Here is a 19173-nt window from a genome sequence, read left to right on the forward strand (position 1 = left end):
TTTTTGAATGGATTCCTAAGTCCAAATTGATTGAATTAAAAAAAAAATCCATATCAAGCTGATGATCCAAACTGATTCAAAACTCCAAATTAATTGGTTTAAAATTCTAGCTCTGACTATCAGTGAGGATTTGTGATGAACTAGATGTTTCTGAAAGAGTTGAGATAGCATAGTAATGAGATCAGCAACCAGCCAGTGAATTTTGGCCAATGAAACCTCTCTGGAAAAAGGAGAGATTGTGAGATTGCCCATTTGTATTCCGGAGAGCTGCTTATCATGAATAAACTGCAGGAACTGAGCTGTTTGTGGTCAACTTGTGAGTCAAGCAGCTGGGAGTTGAAGGATTCCAACCAAGCTCACAGCTGTAATGTAGTCTTTATGGACATAAAGTTCATCAAGCCTCATTTATAATCTTTTTCGGAAACTGTTTTTTAAAAAAACTATTAGAAACCTTCACAACGGCAATACCGGTTAAGTTTCCTTCAATCCTTAATGAAAGAAGCTTTAATTGCAATTTTGACTAAGGGGTCAGATGGAATTGAAATAAGATTTTTAAAAATACATTAAAAGAATCCCTCTTCTTTGTGGCAGCCCCTGAGATATTGGAAGACTGCTATCATGTCACCCCTCGTCCTTCTCTTCATTAGACTAGACATGCCCAATTCCAGCAACTGTTCCTTGTATGTTTTAGCCTTCAGTCCCTCGATCATCTTTGTTGCTGTTCTCTGTACTCTTTCTAGAGTCTCAACATCTTGAGCAAAATAGTTTAACATTGGATGTACTGAAGGATATTTGTGAACAATGGAACCAGAAGTTAATTTTAAAAGTGTCTTCTATTAAAGATGGACTGTGCTTAAAAAATGTTATGGAACAGGTTTAACAAGACAAGACTGGAACTGGCTCAAAAGTGGTTTTAAAAATGATAGGCTACAAGTATGATATGGAAAAAGATGCTACACTGGATATACAAAGAAACCTGGGTGATGTCATCATAATTAAAAGCGGAGATGCAAATAACACTCATTAAATACAAAATATCTGTTTCACTGGGGATTAAGGATTGCAGGAAGTTTCAATCTGGGACAAATATATAGTCATAAAACTACAAATAGTTAGTGAGGCTATAGCCCAGTTCCCAAATGACAACACTGTCAAAAATCTTCTTTGCCTTACTTTTGACCTCAATGTGAAGACAAAGCTGTTGTGAAGGATTATGGGTCAAGTTATCTGTCATTCATATAACATAAATCACATGATAATACATCTTTTTATCTTTCCTATAACTTTAAGCCATTCTCTCCTGGTGCAAACGTCTCCCAGGCCTGGGATTGCCAGCCTAGCCGCTTGTCAAAACATACAATTGACAACTCAAGAGAAGGAGACGATTCAACTAGCCTGTCCTCAATTCCCATAACCCAACTGGTTGCTCCAATAATTAAAGTAAATTAAAGAGGAATGTCGGGCAGGCAGTTAGCCATGTTTGCATCAAAGGAGAGGATGGAAACCATCTTCCCTCATCTCCCATTTTGCTTGAGCAGTGTTTTTTTAGACCAGTCATTCAGTTGCTCCAGTTCTAAAAGGTATGACTAATATACAGTCAAAAGTCTAGTCCTTCAGTTTTGAGAAAGGGATTTTAACCAGTGAAACGTGTCTGTTTGTCAACCTCATCCTCAGCTTTTAAACTACTTTTGACTTGCTCAGCTTTCCTTATTGTTAAAGGGTGGAGGACAACAATATTACTGTTATTTCCTGTTACACATCTCTCTAGCAATCTACAGCCTCCCTGGCTGATTAAAAAAAAGCCTCATTGAAAGAATTCCCCTACAGAGTTTCACTTTGGGATATACCTGTTCCCTGGTGAGGTTTTCATTTGGGATTTAACTGAGGCATGGGAAGCCAGGATTGTTACAGAACATTAGAGAATGGTGCAGTGTGAGGCAGGAGACCCTTGAGAATCTTATCATATGAAAACAGAAGTCAGAGTGATGTGGTGGTTAAAGAGCTGTGGACTAGGACTAGCAGAACTAGGTTCAGCTTCATCTGTGCCCTAAAAACCATGGGGTGTTTTGGGGGTCAGTCGCTTGTTCTCGGTCCAACCCATCTCACAACATGGTTGTCAGTGGCAGATGGCAATACTAAATTGGTTGCCTCATCTTCAAGAGGGAAGCCAAGATATAAAGCCAATGAATAAATGATTTGGGGAATTAACATTGTTATGGAAGAGTAAGCAAGAGGAAGGTAAGAGTAAGGAAAAAAAAAAAGATTAAAGGCACGATAGGAGAAGGAGAAAAGGAAGCCTCGCTGAAACTACTTTGCATCAACAGCACCATTCACTGGGCACTTTTCCATCTTTGCCAGCCATCCTTGTATCCATCAGACCCCGCTTCACTTTTTTTGCCTTTTGTTCTTCAAGAATCAACAATGCTGTTAATTAAAAACATTTATTTTCAACCAATTAGGATATCCCTGGAGAAAAAAAAAAAATAGAGAAGCGTTTGAGGCAGGGACAATTATGGCCTTAATGATACAGACAAGGAAAAAGACATAAAGGGCTTGGTTGCACCTTCTAGGCCAGACATGTCAAACACAAGGCCCGGGGGCCGGATGTGGCTCGTGAAGTGGCTTCATGTAGCCTGCGAAGCCATCCTGGAAACAGTGAGGGAACGGCCCCCCACTGCCTTGGCCCTGGCCCAGGCCAGCCAGGAGCCAATGTACAATTTTGTGGTGGCCATCTTGGCACTTGCCCCAGTGGACCATGCCTTGGCACTTGCCCGGGACCCACCCCTTTCTGCCAGAGACCCTCAGATCTGTCCCACTCTTGCCCAGGCCCCCCATAGGCACCTTTGACGTGAATGATGTAGAACTGGCCACGTCCACCCAGTAGGCCACACCCACTCCATCCACGCCCACCCATTAGGCTGCACCCACTCTGGCCACATCTACCCGCCCCCTCCCCCCAGGGCAACCATAATGCTGATGCGGCCCTCAGTGAAATTGAGTTTGACACCCCTGTTCTAGGCCATCATAAGAAGGGAGCAGAAGCTGTTCATTCATGACCCTCCCTCTCTGTGCCAGCTCATTGCTTGAGTCTCTGCATCATTTAAACAGCTTTCTTTAAAGGAGGAATGCATTACATCCCTTTCCACCACAGGTGACTCATGAAAGCAGACAGGCTGCTGAATGCCAAATAAAACTCTTCTCTCCAGGAAGGTGCAGCAAGAGCATCCTCACTCTCACGCACCAAATGGCAAGACATTAGCCTTCTTCCATCTGTTTCTTCCTCGACATATCCACCAGCAGAAGGGGAGCTCTCTGCCTGTGCTGAGTACAGCACATCTGTACACTCAGGACCGGCTTGGGTGAAAGGGACCAGAAGACAGGAAATGCTACAGGGAGACCAACCCTTCCTGCATTATCATCTTCCTTTTCTCACACCCTTCCACCCAAACCCCAAAGGTTCCAACCCCTATGGTGCAACTCCTGAGAGATGTTTAGAGTACATCAGGGGTGGCCAAAAGGGAGCCCTTCTCCCCCCAAAATAGGTGGGGAGCCATTAATGAAGCATTTTGGCTAGAGGAATTGGATTTTTCTCATGATTTCCCCCGAGTTGGGGGAAAAAAAGTAAGGAGAGGGGGGAACGGCTGGAAGGAGAAGGAAAGGGGCACCCATGTTCTCTCTTGGTTCTGTCTCTGGTCCATGCTGCTGTATGTTCCCTTTAAAGATTAGAACCTTCTGATTGAAAAAAACCAAAAAACAAATCCTAGTTTAGTAAACTGAGAATTCTCCCCTGTTCAGTCCCCCCTGAGAATGGCAGTCTGTGATATTTGAACATTGCCCTTTACTGAGTGATGGTTTCCATATGGTCTGAAGAGCAGCTGTCCTACATCTTGAGAACGAGCATCAGTCTTTTCATGTGTCCTCTGGCCTTTCAGGACAATACCTTGGCAGGCAGTATTAAGCAGTAATGCCCTCATGCAGGATGCTTGACTCTAGAAGCTGCATTGTTTGCTATCAGAACAATAAGCAATAGGAAACCTAGGAGTTGTATGCAAGGCAACGAACCCTATTTTTCTGATCCGTGACTCTCCCTTGATCATTCTTGGTCAAACTCAAGGGGAAGGTCTCCCACCATTTGTAGGCATGAAACATAAAAACCGTCTGAAAAAGCTATAAACAGAACAGAGCAGAATAACAAAGTTGGAAGGGACCTTGGAGGTCTTCTAGTCCAACCCCCTGCACAAACAGAAGACCCTATACTATTCCAGGCAAGTGGCTATCCAGTCTCTTCTTAAAAGCCTCCAGCGATGGAACATTCACAACTTCTGAAGGCAAGTCGTTCCACTGGTTAATTGTTCTCACTGTTAGGAAATTTCTCCCTAGTTCTATGGTAGGCTGCTTCTCTCCTTGATTATTTTCCATATCATCTCTTAAACAACCAGAGAACAGGGTTTCTAAGACTGTTCCCAGGTAAGTCAACTTTAGTTTTCAAAAGAAAAGAAAAGGAGGATATCTGTCTATGTGCCAAAGGATGTTACTTCCTCTTGGGGAAGTACATAATCCAAATGCAAATAAGAAAGGAGACATAAATAGACTTTGAACAGAGAGAGAGAGAGAGAGAGAGAGAGAGAGAGAGAGAGAGAGAGAGAGAGAGAGAGAGAAGAGAAGAGATTGGCGGTGCAAGTCTGTGTCTATGTCTAGATTTTCCACATCTTTGATTGAAAGAAAACCAGAGTTAAGACAGATATCTGCCAATTTTTCTTCCTTTTTTTTAACGTAAAGGAATTATTTTAAGTAATACATCATCGTTTTGCTGCAAGTAAAACTTTCTATTCCACCATCTCAAAAATCTACCACCTCATTCTATTATGTGTGTAATCCAAAGACTAAGATCCAAGCAAGATAAGATGAGCTTCCACAGCTATGTTTGCCCAGCACACTGAAACACAAAGTTGTCGCCCATATTTTACTTACAGTGTTGAGTTCTTCTCACCTAGTCTGCATGGTTAGCTTATAGTTCAGCAACTTGGGTCACAATTACAGGGATAATAGTTTTGTGTGATACACTAGTCCTTTTCTTGAGGTGGGGGTAATACAATTACTAGAAAGTCAAACTAGAGCCATTCACTTATTAGAGATTTATAGGGTCAACCAATCGGTACTTGGCTGGCGGAGGTATCAGGAATGAAGACAGGGTTTATATTGTCACAAAAGTCACCGGGAGATACTACAGTATACAGAATAAGAGAGCTGGAAAGGGTCTCGGGGGGTCTTCTAGTCCAACCTCCCACTCAAGCACGTGACCCTATACTATTCTGGACAAATGGCTGTCCAGTCTCTTCTTAATAACCTCCAGTGATGGAGCATCCCCGACTTCTGGAAATAAATCATATTTAAATAAATCATAAGGGAGGAAAAGACATAAAATTTCTTTTTAATAAAGTAAGTTCAAATCCCAACATACCCCTGGGAGACTTCAGATTAGTTATGAGTGTGAAATAAGCATATGAAAGGAAGAACATTGAATTCCTGTACAATCCTACATGCCTGGCAAGCCCCAGGTCGGAGAAAACTATATAAAACCATCATGTAATACATTATTATTCTCAATGGCCTGTTGTGCGATGCGCTATCTTCAGCCAAAATGGAGTTGACTGATGACAAAACTTCTAAACAAGCCAACAAATTCACCGATTGTGTTTGGTTGATTTATGTAACCTGGAATCGCATATATTCATAGTTAGGGTTCTATGTCTTTGGTCATTTGTTACTCGGTTGACTCAGGTTTAACGTTTGGCATGCTTGTTTGAACCCCGCCATTTTTCTAGGCACCTACATGGGGATAGTGAAAAGATGGTAAGGGCTGAATTTCTAAAATGGTCTCCTAAATTTGTGGCACAGGTGAGGTCTAAGCCAGAGGTTATTTGGATTTTGTATCTTTGAGGTCTTTCTAGTTTCATCCTGGTTTTACAATTCATTTCTACAATAGGCTCTTTTCATCTCATATCACATTGATTTCCCCTCTTCCACCCATGCCACCCAACATCACCCCCTTGATTGCTAGCAAATGCAGAAGCACTGCTAACAGGTACCAGATGCTATAGTGCATAATTATTTTTAAGCATGATTCTTCTAGAGATAGAATTAGCTATCACAAATGTTGAACACCACACCGTTGTTCTACATTTCCACGCAGGCACCCAGCTATAGGTGGTAGGTCACATTACAACAGTCTCTGTACAGACATTCCCAATAAAATATAGCGCGTACCATCTGTGGGCACACCATCTCCTGATCAATGCTTTCCAAATGTTCTGATCTTGCATAATTTCAGGTGCTGGCAGTGTGCTAAGACAGTGTTCCATTTCTCTTTCATTGAAAACAGACACACACATGCTCAATCGAGTTACATGCCTCACACAGATTTTTCACAGGCCGCCACAATAGAGTAGTTGAAGGTACTCCTGCAGGCAGAATGCATTTATGAAGACAAATGAGACAGCGCTAATTAACTAGCAAAATTAAATCTAGAACATCAGAGGGTCTCCTTTCCCTTAAATGATATACTGGAGTGAACTTTGAAAGAATACAACTCTTCATGCTGACTTGAATAGCATTTCACTGTTGACGATGGAGGGGGGGGAGGAAGCAGAATATGTGGAATAAAAATCGGATTAGGGATGGATCCTCGTGGAGAAAATCTATGAGTTGTTAGCAGGAGTCGAAAACAACTTGACAGCACCTAATTACTCAAGAAGCTATAGCAAGAAGACATTAGGCACAGAGGACACTTGCAATTACAATTAAGTTTATGAGGTTAGATTCCTTGTTGTGAGTCTATTTATTTGCTTATCTGGATCAGTCAAACAGAGGCAGCTTTCTAGAAGCTCAGGCAAAGTTCTGTCTAAGACAGTGGTTCTCAACCTTTTTAATGCCGCGACCCCCAACCGGCTGTAAGTCGAGGACTACTCAACCGGTCGTAAGTCGAGGACTACTCAACTGGTGCAGCACTGTTTGCAGAATGGGACTTTTGGCGGGCTCAGCAGGGCAGAGACAGCCTGGACAATTCCTATTGGCTTTTGAAAGCCAATAGAATTAGACTCTATTCAAGAGAGTCTATTCTATTGGCTTTCAAAAGCCAATAGAATAAAAGGGAGTAGCACAGCTAAGGAAAAGGGGGAAAAAATGGCGGACTGCGTTGTTTGGCGACCCCCGTGAAATGGTCGTTCGACCCCAAATGGGGTCCCGACCCACAGGTTGAGAACCACTGGTCTAAGAGCTACTATAGGATGCATCTATAGGGATAAGGAACATGTTGCTGGGCTACAAGCATCTCCAACCAGCACTGTCAAGGATGAAGAGTGCTTGGCTAACAAGATGACAAGCCTTAATTCTTCCCATCCATCGAAGTGAATGGGAAACAATAGACATCCTAACTTAACTGAACTGAAAACTTTGGCTTGCAAAGTGTAGGTTTTGCTTCTGAGCCACAGTTTCCTCCTCTCAGTTGTTGGGTGCGCTCCCTGGATGTTCTAGGAATGAATCCCATTCCCCAGGAAACACAGTAGTACTTGTGGGTTTTGTCAGCTGTTCCTCCCTACTCCAAAGCTCGTCTCCTTTTCCTGTGTCAACCTGTACTAAGCACCACATTCCTGCTCTGCTCTGGCACACCGCCATCCCCATTACCTCTACGCTCTGCCCTGCAGCTAAAGCAGCAGGTTTGACTAGATGGAGAAGGGGGGGGGGGGGAGGACGATCGAGGCTTCAGGAAACGAGAACACACAGGATGAAGAAGGAAGCTTTCTGATGTTAAGCGGTAAGGAGAACCATATTCATAATATATGGAGGCTTTCCGGCTGAAAGCAGCCCTCCATCCCCAGTAGCTAGAGGGGAGCGCCATCCACTACTCTAGAAGACAGGGTTTAAAAATATAAAACTGTACCCAAGAAATAATTCAAAGCTTCAATGATACAATTATTTTCATAGTTAAAAACAAAGTGTTCGGCAAGCCATAACTACATTACTGCTTCCACCATATTAGAATAATAGAATAACAGAGTTGGAAGGGACCTTGCAGGTCATTTAGTCAACTCCCACCTACACAGGAGACCCTACACTAGGGGTCTTCAAACGTGGCCCTTTTATGACTTGTGGACTTCCACTCCCAGAATTCCTCATGCAGCGTGCCTGGCTGAGGAATTCTGGGGGTTGAAGTCCATAAGTCATAAAAGGGTCAAGTTTGAAGACCCCTGCCCTATACCATTTCTGATAGAGGGCAGTCCACTCTCTTCTTGACAGCCTCCAGCGATGAAGCTCCCACAACTTCTTTTATATGTGTGCTTGTATAGCTTACAACTGGCCAAAAAGCCTCCCTCCCTCCACCTCAATTTTTGGACCCAATTCGATTAATTTAATCCATTTAATTCCAGGGGAGCAGCCTCAGCCTGGTTGTGGGGAAGAGAAATTGTTTTTTTTTAAAAAAGGAAAAAAAAATGTGACCTTTCCAGTACTGGCAAGGTGGTTTCAGACAACATCTGCATGAGGAATAGAGGATACATTGATTTAACTAACCAACCAACTAAAGATACGCCCAGTAACTTCTCAAAAATGAAAATGTTATGTTTAAAACGGGGATGTGATTTTTATCAGAGCTGGGGAAAACTAGCTTCAGTGGCTTAGGGTTTCTAGCAATTGTTGACTCAATAGATTTAGAGACGGTCCTGAACCCTTGTTTTAATGGTTTATGATTAATATAGCTAGTCCTTGACTTACAACAGTTCATTTGGTGACCGTTCGAAGTTACAGTGGCAGTGAGAAAAGGGACTGATGACCATTTTTCACACTTAGGAACATTGCAGTATTGTGATTTACATTCAGATGCTTGGCAACTGACTTGTATTTATGACGGTCAAGGTCACGTGTCACATCATCCCCTTCTGACGAGCAAAGTCAATGGGGAAGGCAGATTCACTTAACAACCGTGTTACTAATTTAACCACTGCAGTGATTCACTTAACAAATGTGGCCAGAAAAGTTCGTAAAATGGGGCAAAAACTCACTTAACACATTTCTCCCTTAGCAACATACATTTTGGGCTCAACTGCGATCGTAAGTCAAGGACCACCGTATAGTCACTGCACAAAGTCACTGCACGTTTTGCAAAGCTAGTACCTGTAGTTTGTAGAGAGTATTTTTGTTCAGCGTGGAGTTGTAGGCAGGCAACCTGTACTTCTTCAGATGTTGCTGAATCCACAGCTTCCAGCTTCCAAGAAATCAGGGTCTAACTAACGAGAGCCTGGAAAATGGTTGTTCAGCAACATCTGAGCACCACAGGTTACGTAGCCTTGCTGAAAAGAGCTTGGCTGAATTTCCTAAATTCCCAACATGGCTTTATGGTTTAAGGCTGTCTGCACATTGCACATAGCTAGGTAACACACTTATTTTTTTTTTCTTCAAACAATTGACCGCCTTCTGTCAACATGAAGGAGCAATTCCTTGTTTGTATTTGCTGTACTATAAATTGACTTTTTCCTCCCACCCTTCCAGGGTTTAATGGACTCTTTGCCCTGGACTTTCTCAACCTCAAAGCTGTTCAATGGTTGTTTGTTGACACAACGTACATGCCTGTCCTGAGAAAGTTTGGTTCTCAAGGTAACTCCTTCACCCTGGCTGTGCATGTAACTCATAATCAATTCTGGCTTAGTCAACAAGCCATGGCTTTATGCAGAGTGTGAACTAGGTTATAAAACTGTTCATTGACCTTGTGCTCTTGCTCTTCCATCAAGTTGCAGCCTATGAAGTCAACTTGAGTTAACCACGGTTTGCATTCAGGCAGAAAGCAAATCTCTCAGTTTCATTCTTGCAACCAAGAGACAGGAGGGAGAAGAAGAATATTAACCTGCCTAGATTAGCTTTATGCAACACTAGCCCATACATTGCAGCCATTTCTCTATATGTTTCAGAATACAAGTTCCTTTGATTGACTCAGATAGACAGTAACTGGGAATGTTGGTCAATGGAGTTGCCCCAAATATCTAGAGATGTCATTTTTACCTCTGCTTTAGCATCATGTCTGAATAAGGTCTACTTTTTAAACCAGGAATGAGCAGCAGTTTGCAGACAATGTCATGCTTTAAAAATATAAAGGCTGTGCAGGCCACACAGGATATTATTGATGATATCATGTGATCAATGATGTCCAAATAAATTATAGGAATTGGAAGGACTGGGAGTGGGCTAAAGGACTAATGTATCTCAGGAAGAAAAAGAGAGCAATGATCATTTTAGGTTTACATATGGACTCTGCATGCAGCTTAGATAGCCTTGTCTTAAATCCTGCTTCTTTGTAATGTATCTATGTTATTATTTTAAAAAATGCTGCTTTGGAGAGCTCAGTCACACAGGCAGATTCAGTTTAATTCTCTCCTATGTAATATTCACACCAACAGAAGCTCCTTTCTTGGGGGGGGGGGGAAGCATCTTTGCGGACATGGTTTGGTTTTTTTTAATCAGCTTCACAGCAGGAAACACAAATCTTCTTTTTCACACAGCGCTGATAATCCTGTAGCCCATAGACATATTTTTAAGAGAACATGAAGTTCAGTCCATAGCTGATAGGAAGATTCACAAAAGGAAATTGTGTCTGTAAACAGACTAACCCATCCCCCCCCTTTTAACATCATTAAATTTAGAGCTTCTTTTAAAAAAAAAATAGGAGAGATGGACAAGAGATTTTTTCAGTTGAATATAAAACTTTATTCTCCCCAAATTCATGAAATTGCGCTTACAAAACATCAGAGTTGTGAAAGACCCAAGCAGGAAGTAGATACAACGATGTCACTCACTTAACAAACTCTACAATTACAGCAAATCATTTGGAACTAGAAAACTTTGATGAGCAGAAAAGATGAATAGAAAGGAAATTGGTTTTAACTGTTTTGTCGCTTTAGAACTGGAAGCTGCCCACAGTCATTTGGTTGAGATGGGTTGCCGTAGAAATTAAATAAATAAATAAAATCCCAAAGGCTCTGTAGAGTCTTTGTTTAGACCCACAGAGTTGTCCACATGTACAACTGAGACCTTGATATACTGTACATACCAACTTCTACAATCTGGGTGTCTCTACTTTTATTGACTTCAATTCCTGGAATTCTTAGCAATGTCTAAACTGGCTAAAAAAAATCTAGAACTTCACACCTGCACATATGCATCCAGAATGGGGAAGGCTAATATATAGATCTTTATATTTGAACCTATTCTGTGAGTCACCATAATTCCAACTATATAAACTATGTTTTGTAGAGGACTTGTTTCAACCAACTATTGCAGAAAAACCTTTGAATGTTGCCTCAACTCTCTGCAGAAACTATTCCTCTGAACTGAAGCTAGATTTATGCCTAGGCTAGATGCACACTGAGGAGTAGAAAGACCCATTCAAACTTTAGGATTCACCCATGCTGATCATTCGTTTTATTTTCACTGATTCCACAAACCTGAAATTAAGGGACGAAAAATCTGGAATGGCAGAAAGAAAGAAAGAAAGAAAGAAAGAAAGAAAGAAAGAAAGAAAGAAAGAAAGAAAGAAAGAAAGAAAGAAAGAAAGAAAGAAAGAAAGAAAGAGATTCTATAATTTCACCCAAGAGCAAGGAGTCTGTGAACTAAGGAAGCATATGTGCTATTATCTCTGTTCAGTTTTCCTGACATCAGTTAAATTCCATGGAGGACACATGATGAACCTTTCCTGTGGGACTTTTTAAAACCTAATCTGGCAACAAATGTATTTATAATAATTTTACTAAAAAAGTTATTCTGAGAAACCAGGTCATCCCCTTTTGGCCTATCAAAAATTTACTTTGCAGAAAAATATAATTCTTCCCTACTCATTAAGAATAAAGTTGCCCTCTATTTCCCTTTTGTATTTGGTTAATCTGGAAAGAAGGAAAAACAAGCATAGATGGGGTTCTAAGTCTATTCTTTTCTATTCTATTCTCTTCTCTTCTATTCCATTCCATTCTTCTTCTTCCTGTTTCTATTCTATTCTATTCTATTCTATTCTATTCTATTCTATTCTATTCTATTCTATTCTATTCCATTCCATTCCATTCCATTCCATTCCAGTTGCACATGCTAGTAGCCAGGCATCTAAATTGTGATCATGTTTCTGTGGGGATGCTGCAAGGCTTGTAAGTGTGAAGACCACTTACCACTTAAGTGTCAGTCACCTTTTTCAGTACCACTGTAATTAATTCTGAATGATCGCTAAACGAATGGTTGTAAGTCAAGGCCTACCTGTAATTTGTTCCCAAGTCTAGGTGATGGACTTCCTGGTTTTACTGAAAAACACAATTTCTCTACCCTATGGCTCTCTAAGTAGATTTATAAATCCTTCACTTCTGAAGTGAACAAACTTTAGTTTACTGATCTATAATTTGGTTGTCAGACAGATCTGTTGTTTTAGCAACAACGAGCCCATTTTGGCTGATCTTGATATATTAAGCACGATTAGTCCAGTCAATATTGGATAATACTCAGATGAACTGAGAATTCTAGTGTTGTTAGGTAGGTGAAGGGATTGGAAAAAAAATTCTTGGAAAGGGGTATAGCAAATCACTTCCACAACTCTGATGGATGCAGTTAATAAGACTTAACCAAGAACGGGTGACATCTTTACCTTTGCGTTACATTGTAAAATTGTCCCCTCTTTGTTTTAATCTGGATATTTAGTGTCCTGTACACTTTCTCCAAAATAAGGAAAGATAGAGATTGGAGTTTTAAAATGGCATCCTAGCTGCACATTTTACATTTGATTAAAAGAAACACTGTTTAAAGTCAGCTATTGTTCCAAACAGGAAAATTATTTTCATGTGATTACTGTTTTTTTTTTTTACTTCTCCATAAAGGCCTTTAATCAATTAACTGACCAATTAACTGATTAATGGAGCATTGCAAGACGACAATCCAGGCAACACTGGGTGCAACAAGCAGATGGTAAATATGAAAAACTGCCTTAGAAAAAAGAATCACACTGACAAAGAGCTTGAACGAAAATCTGGAACTTTGTTGCTATATATGTTGACAGTGGTGAGAATCTTAAATACACAAAGATGGAAAGATACATTCATTCCCACAATGGAAGCTTGGATGGTAAAGGTGATGGAATTAGCAGAGATTAGTTAAAGAAAAGAATTTATCTAGTTTTGTTTCTGCTTGGAAACTTCTGGACTTTTTGCTTGAAACTGAAAAAAATGAAACTTTGATTCAAATGATTCCATTATTGTAAGAAGTGACTTACATGCTATGAAACATAAAGCAAAAGGTTGAGGTTGCAATTGTTATTTTGTATTTTACAGAAATCTTTACTCCACCCCTTCTTTCTTTACATTTTTTTTCCTTCTTTCTCTCCGTTTTCTAACTTTTGTTTCTTTTTTCTTATAACTTAATAAATGAACTATGCACTGTTTTGAATCAAACAAACAAAATGCAATGCCTTTTAGGATACAGCCAACTTGCTCTAAAATGCCCCAGACTGCAGGACTGCTTTGGGTTTCAGTTGCCCAAAAGAGCTTTGGCCTGTTTAAGAGACAAAAGAGAACCAACAGAGAAAAATACAAAGAGGAACGTAGGCTGGAAAGAATCACAGAGAAGACACATTTTAGGAGATTCTAAAGCAACTTCAGACTGAGGTAGAAAAAATGAAGCCTCTTTTGCTAGAGAAGAAAACTTGGGTGACAATTGAAAAGATTATCAGAGAAATTCCTTTTGTGCTTAGAATTGTAATAGCAACTTCAACATAAAATAATTCATTAAAGTCCCCAATAGTTTTTAAGCCCATCTAGAAAAAGCTTTCAAAGAATTCCATGTTCGGTTCCAGCAATGCTTGGTTCTCATTAGGAATGCATCTACCTTCTAGATTTTTTAAAAAAAGTTAGTTTCCATTTGTTTAGGCAATTTTCACTGTGTAAAGTAATTCCATCTTAAAGCCAGACCTTTTATAAGGTTTTTTTTTTTAAAAAAAGTATTTGACCGCATCTACTCATTAAGGCAACAATAAAATTTCTTTCTATATTTCACTCCATCACTTAGGAGATTAAGAATGTATACAAAATTTGGTATATTGGCCCTCCTCAATTATCCTTCCAAGATGCCTATGAAGCAAGATTAACTTGAGAGACAGTCTAGTGCAGGGGTAGGCAACCTTGGCTCTTTTATGAATCATGGACTTCAACTCCCAGAATTCCTGAGCCAGCATAGCTGTCTCAGGAATTCTGGAGTTCAAGTCCATGAGTCATAAAAGAGCCAAGGTTGCCTACCCCTGGACTAGTGTCACCCAGATATAGATTATCAGTGATAATCTGAATTTGTTTTTTCTTGGATAAAGTCCAACATAGTCCACTATACTAGAACAGCTTTCTTAAGTTACATACATCTAAACTTAGAAGACCAAACCAGATGGAACCACCATTCCTGAGGCAACAACATAGCTCAACATAGTTCTTCATTAAGATGGGCTTACAGCAGTGTTTCTCAACCTTGACAATTTTAAGGCATGTGGACTTCAACTCCCAGAATTCCACAGCCAGCATTGCTGGCTGTGGAATTCTGGGAGTTGAAGTCCACATGCCTTAAAATTGTCAAGGTTGAGAAACACTGGCTTACAGCATGGAAGTACACTACATACATCAAAAATCATTTCTTTTCCCCCCTCTCCAATGATCTGGGTTATAACTTTTATGGTCGTACTGTCTGAGGCAGGTGGAAATCCTAGAATATCTAGAAGACATCACACTGGAGAACGTTGGTCTAGACCAGGGGTGGGGAACGATGGCCTTTTTATGACTTGTGGACTTCAACTCTCAGAATTCTGGGAGTTGAAGTCCACAAGTCATATAAGGGTCATCGTTCCCCACCCCTGGTCTAGACCAACATAGACATCTTCCAGATATCTGGGCTTCATGTTGTAGAATTCCCTAGTCAACATGGCCATCAGAAACAAAGTTTAGGTTCCCAACTTATTCCGACTTCTCCTGTCTCTTTGAGGGGTCTAGTTTCATCCAGACAAAGCTAATCATTGCTTGCTTTACACACATAACATTAAACTAGGGTTTGTTTTGTCTAATTAGGGTTCACTGGAACCTTTAGGCCACAAGTCACAATTTACATCTATGAATTGAAGATCATGGCTGGTTAGCCTGGCCTGTTCCTACAGCTGTATTAGCAATGATGGTTTACGATTTGCTTCTATATTCTGCCCAGGCCTCTGACAATTTACAGACGTGCATAGCAGTGACTAAAAATAGATGGAAAACAAAACCCACAACAGTCTCAAAAAACGTTGCTAATTTGGCTTGTTGAACCAATCGTGATTTTAAAAAATTCGAGTTTCTCCTCCTGTACATCTAATAGGCATAATAGAGATTCTTCCTTTCTAGCCTGCCCAAAAATTGCTAGGGAAAATTGAGAATGATTGTAACTGGCTAGTACTTTAAGTTATGGAATTGCATATTTTGTAATCATTGTTCTCATCATCCATTTTATTCCGAGGCATTTTAAAATGTACACAGTGTGCTCTAAGCTAATGTATATTCAGACAAACAGCCTCATTGTTATAAATGCCCTTAACAGACATGATGGAAACAGCATGCATCCTGCAGACATGTAATGCAAATGTTTTTTTTAAGCATGGAGGTATATATATATATATATATATATATATATATATATATATATATATACACACACACACACCTCCATACACACACACACATACACACATACACACATACACACACACACACACACACACATCCATGAAGCCTTGAACAATAGAATCCACTTGTCTGATTAAGGAACGTGGATCTGGAATGCATATCAGTGCCACAAAATGAAGCACAGGTACAAAAAAGACCACATATCACTTATATATGATGAAAACATCACATTTAAATTGTAAGTGGGGGCAATTTCCATCTGAAAATCTTCCAGGGTTGAGGAGGAGCAGAGATCAAATATGCCTCCATAATGTCAACCACTCAACAAAACTCATCATTCCCAGGCTGACTTACAACATTTATACAATTACAAAGGGCTTAGGAATTCAGCAACTGTGTATGTGCATTTTTCTTTTTAACAACAAAAAAAAGGGTATGTGAGGACAACAGCATTTCGTCACTGAATTGTGTCTTCCTGTGCTGCTCATTCAAACCTCTTTTCTTATCCTCTTGTAGAACCAGGAATTGAGTGAAGGAGTTCCTAATTTTTCTTGAGAAGGCCTGACTGCCCCATCCACTCATCCAGTAGGGAGGGGTCTCCAACCCCCGGTCCGTGGACCAGTACCGGGCCACGGCATGCCAGCAACCAGGCCGCCCAAACAAGCAAAGCCCCATCTGCGTGATGCAGGCAGCACACAAAACCACACACCCTCCAGTCCACGGAAAAACCACGGAACCGGTCCCTGGTGCCCAAAAGGTTGGGGACCTCTGCAGTATAATTTTACAGAAAATTATAGCAAAGGACCTGGTTCTCGACTTATAACCGTTCATTTACTGACTGTTCAAAGCTACAGTGGCACTGAAAGAAGTAATTTATGACCGTTTTTCACACTTACGACCATTGCTAGCATCCCTGTGGTCACGCGATCAAAATTCGGATGCTTGGCAACTGGTCGAGATTTATGATAGGTTGCAGTGTCCCCGGATCATGTGATCACCTTTTGCAACCTTCTGACAAATCAACGAAGTAGCCAGATTCATTTAACAACCAGGTGACTAATTTAACTGCCAGGATTCCGCTTAACAACTACGATCATAAAATGGGGCAAAATTCACTTAGCCGTCTCACTTAGCAGCCAAAATTTGGGGCTCAATTGTCATATGTTGAGGACGACTTGTATATCTGCCTTTGTAGTATCTTGCCAGAGCACCTCTGAATTAAAGCTTGTAAATGAAAAGCCCCATGTTAGGGTGGTTGATTAACCTTGGCAACTTTCAAGACCTATGGCCTTGAACTCCCAGAATTCCTCAGCCAGCATTCTGGGTGGGGAATTCTGGGCGTTGAGGTCCACAGATCTTAAAAGTGGCTAAGGTTGGACACCCCTGCCCTATACCAGGTATTTTTCTGTGGTCTCTTCGCTTTTTCTGCCCCCATCAATAAAGGCCCCCATCCTTTGCCCTGAAGCAGTGATGGCAAACCTCTTAGAAACCGAGTGCCCAAACTGCAACCCAAAACCCACTGATGCATGGTTGGGTGCTGGGTGTGTGTGGCCAATTGCTGGGTGTGCCTGCGGTGGTAACGCAGACTGGGTGGGACTAAAAAGTTCAATCAATCAATTCCAACTTGGCAAGATCTTCCCCCCACCCCAGAAGTTGAAATTGACTGATTGATTGAACCTTTTTTTTTTTTTGCACATGGCCTAAAGCAAAAAGGTTTTATAAAACCCAGCTGAAGCCCTAGGACTGGGGTGATGGCGCGCGTGCCCACAGAGAGGGCTCTGAGTGCCGCCTCTGGCACCCATGCCATAGGTTCGTCACCACTGCCCTAAAGCTTTGTGACCTTGCTGAAAAACAACTGCAGGAACCTTGAAGACACAGCTTAGGCTTTCCCTTCTAAAAGCCACCCTGTGTGATTGACTCATTCACATAAACAGCAATGCAGTCTTGACACCTAATGGCATCTGAGATTCCCACCCCTAACAGCCAGCGTTGGAGATACACACAGAGTAGTTTTGTCTATACTGAACTGAAGCATGCCACTGTTTATTTGGCGTTTGCAGAGTCGCTGAGAAAGTAACAGTTGAACATGACTCTACTGATCTGCGTAAAGCAGAGATATCGCAACACACCATGGAAATGTAACACATGTGACATCCCAGTCTTGGCCACACACAGGAATTGAGCTCAGCTCTGAACAAGATACTGTAGGCTTCTTTATTCCCATCTACTTAAACAAGATAACAGATACAATTGATACTTAGAGTAAAAAAAATAAATTTTAGAACACTGTTCTATGGAATGTTTGGTGCTCTCTACGTTTGGTGGTTTGCCTGCTTCATGACTTGTCTAGGTAACGCCAGCACACTGCTGATGTTAGCAAGCTGGGTAATGAAATGTCTATAAGAAAATTACTAAAATCAGCGAATACCAAAGACTCCAACTTTGAGCCACATATATTCTCTTCGATTGAAACAAACAATTTTGTAGCCTTCAATTTGCTGATCTTTGCAGCATTCCAAGTAGGCAAATCCCCTTCTCATTGGTAGAATAAAGGCCAAGCATTATGTGCATAAATGGATGAATTGGGATTTAAATCCAGAGGCAAATTCAACATTCTATCCACTATGCTTAATTTAAAACAGGTTAAAAAAATAATAACAAAGAAAGGACAATAGGTATAAAAGTCTTGCTCTTTGATTTTATGGCTTATAAATAGGCGATGGTATCACCACTGCTATCATTAAAGTCATGCTCTTACACATTTTATTTGTTCCCCACCTCGCCACAAAGCAATTCTTGGTAGCATTTTGCCAGGGCATCTCTGTCAAGTAAGCCTGCCAATCTAAAAAGGATGTATTTTCAAATGAATATGTTTAAGAACCTGTTAGTCAGTTAAAATCTCACCTACAGAACACAGGAACTAACTTTAAGGTTTTTAATCCACTGTACTTTTCAAAAATATGGACTGCATGTATCCTTTCGATTTAAACCTCAACGTAACTTTGTAAGATATCCGTAAATGTGATTAAGAGGTTTGGTCGATCACCTGCCCCCAGGTCTAGACCTGTCACACTAAAGTACCCCACCACCAGCCCACATCTCTGGATCCATTCTTTTGGCTGCACTTTAATGACAGAACAGAATAAAATAACAAGAGTTGGAAGGGACTTTGGAGGTCTTCTAGTCCAACCCCTTGTTCAGGCAGGAAACCTATACTCTTTCAGACAAAGATATATATATATAGGGTGAGAATTATGGTTGAAAGGTTTACGCAAGTCATCAGTCTTACTGGGTGAGGATGGACTCTACCTCTCTGCCTTTAAGAGGAGCCAATCTTGCAGGAGTGTTGTGAAAATAAAAACCTCAGGAGATTGTGACTGAAGAGTGGTGTAAATTCCAGCACAGCCACACACAATGCTTTCTTTTTTTTAAAAAAAATAATAATGCAAGGATTCCATAAATTATTCCT

General features: G+C 40.7%; 1 protein-coding gene and 1 long non-coding RNA gene across 3 annotated transcripts in view; one reads left to right on the forward strand and one right to left on the reverse strand.

Annotated features, from left to right (window-relative positions):
• Positions 1-19173, reverse strand: part of LOC120303440 (G protein-coupled receptor kinase 5-like) — a 71540-nt gene that overhangs the window by 51159 nt on the left and 1208 nt on the right. The gene's annotated exons all lie outside the window — the stretch shown is intronic.
• On the forward strand, positions 7748-13325 carry LOC120303443. 2 transcript variants are annotated; one of them, XR_005555464.1, is made up of 2 exons: positions 7748-7813; positions 12897-13325. It is a non-coding gene; the product is annotated as an uncharacterized LOC120303443 (long non-coding RNA). The 2 variants fall into 2 exon arrangements; XR_005555465.1 differs by lacking the exon at positions 7748-7813 and adding an exon at positions 8211-9648.

This window comes from Crotalus tigris, unplaced genomic scaffold (genome assembly GCF_016545835.1).
Source record: "Crotalus tigris isolate CLP2741 ecotype Arizona unplaced genomic scaffold, ASM1654583v1 scf7180000024470.1849372, whole genome shotgun sequence".
Taxonomy (NCBI): domain Eukaryota; kingdom Metazoa; phylum Chordata; class Lepidosauria; order Squamata; family Viperidae; genus Crotalus; species Crotalus tigris.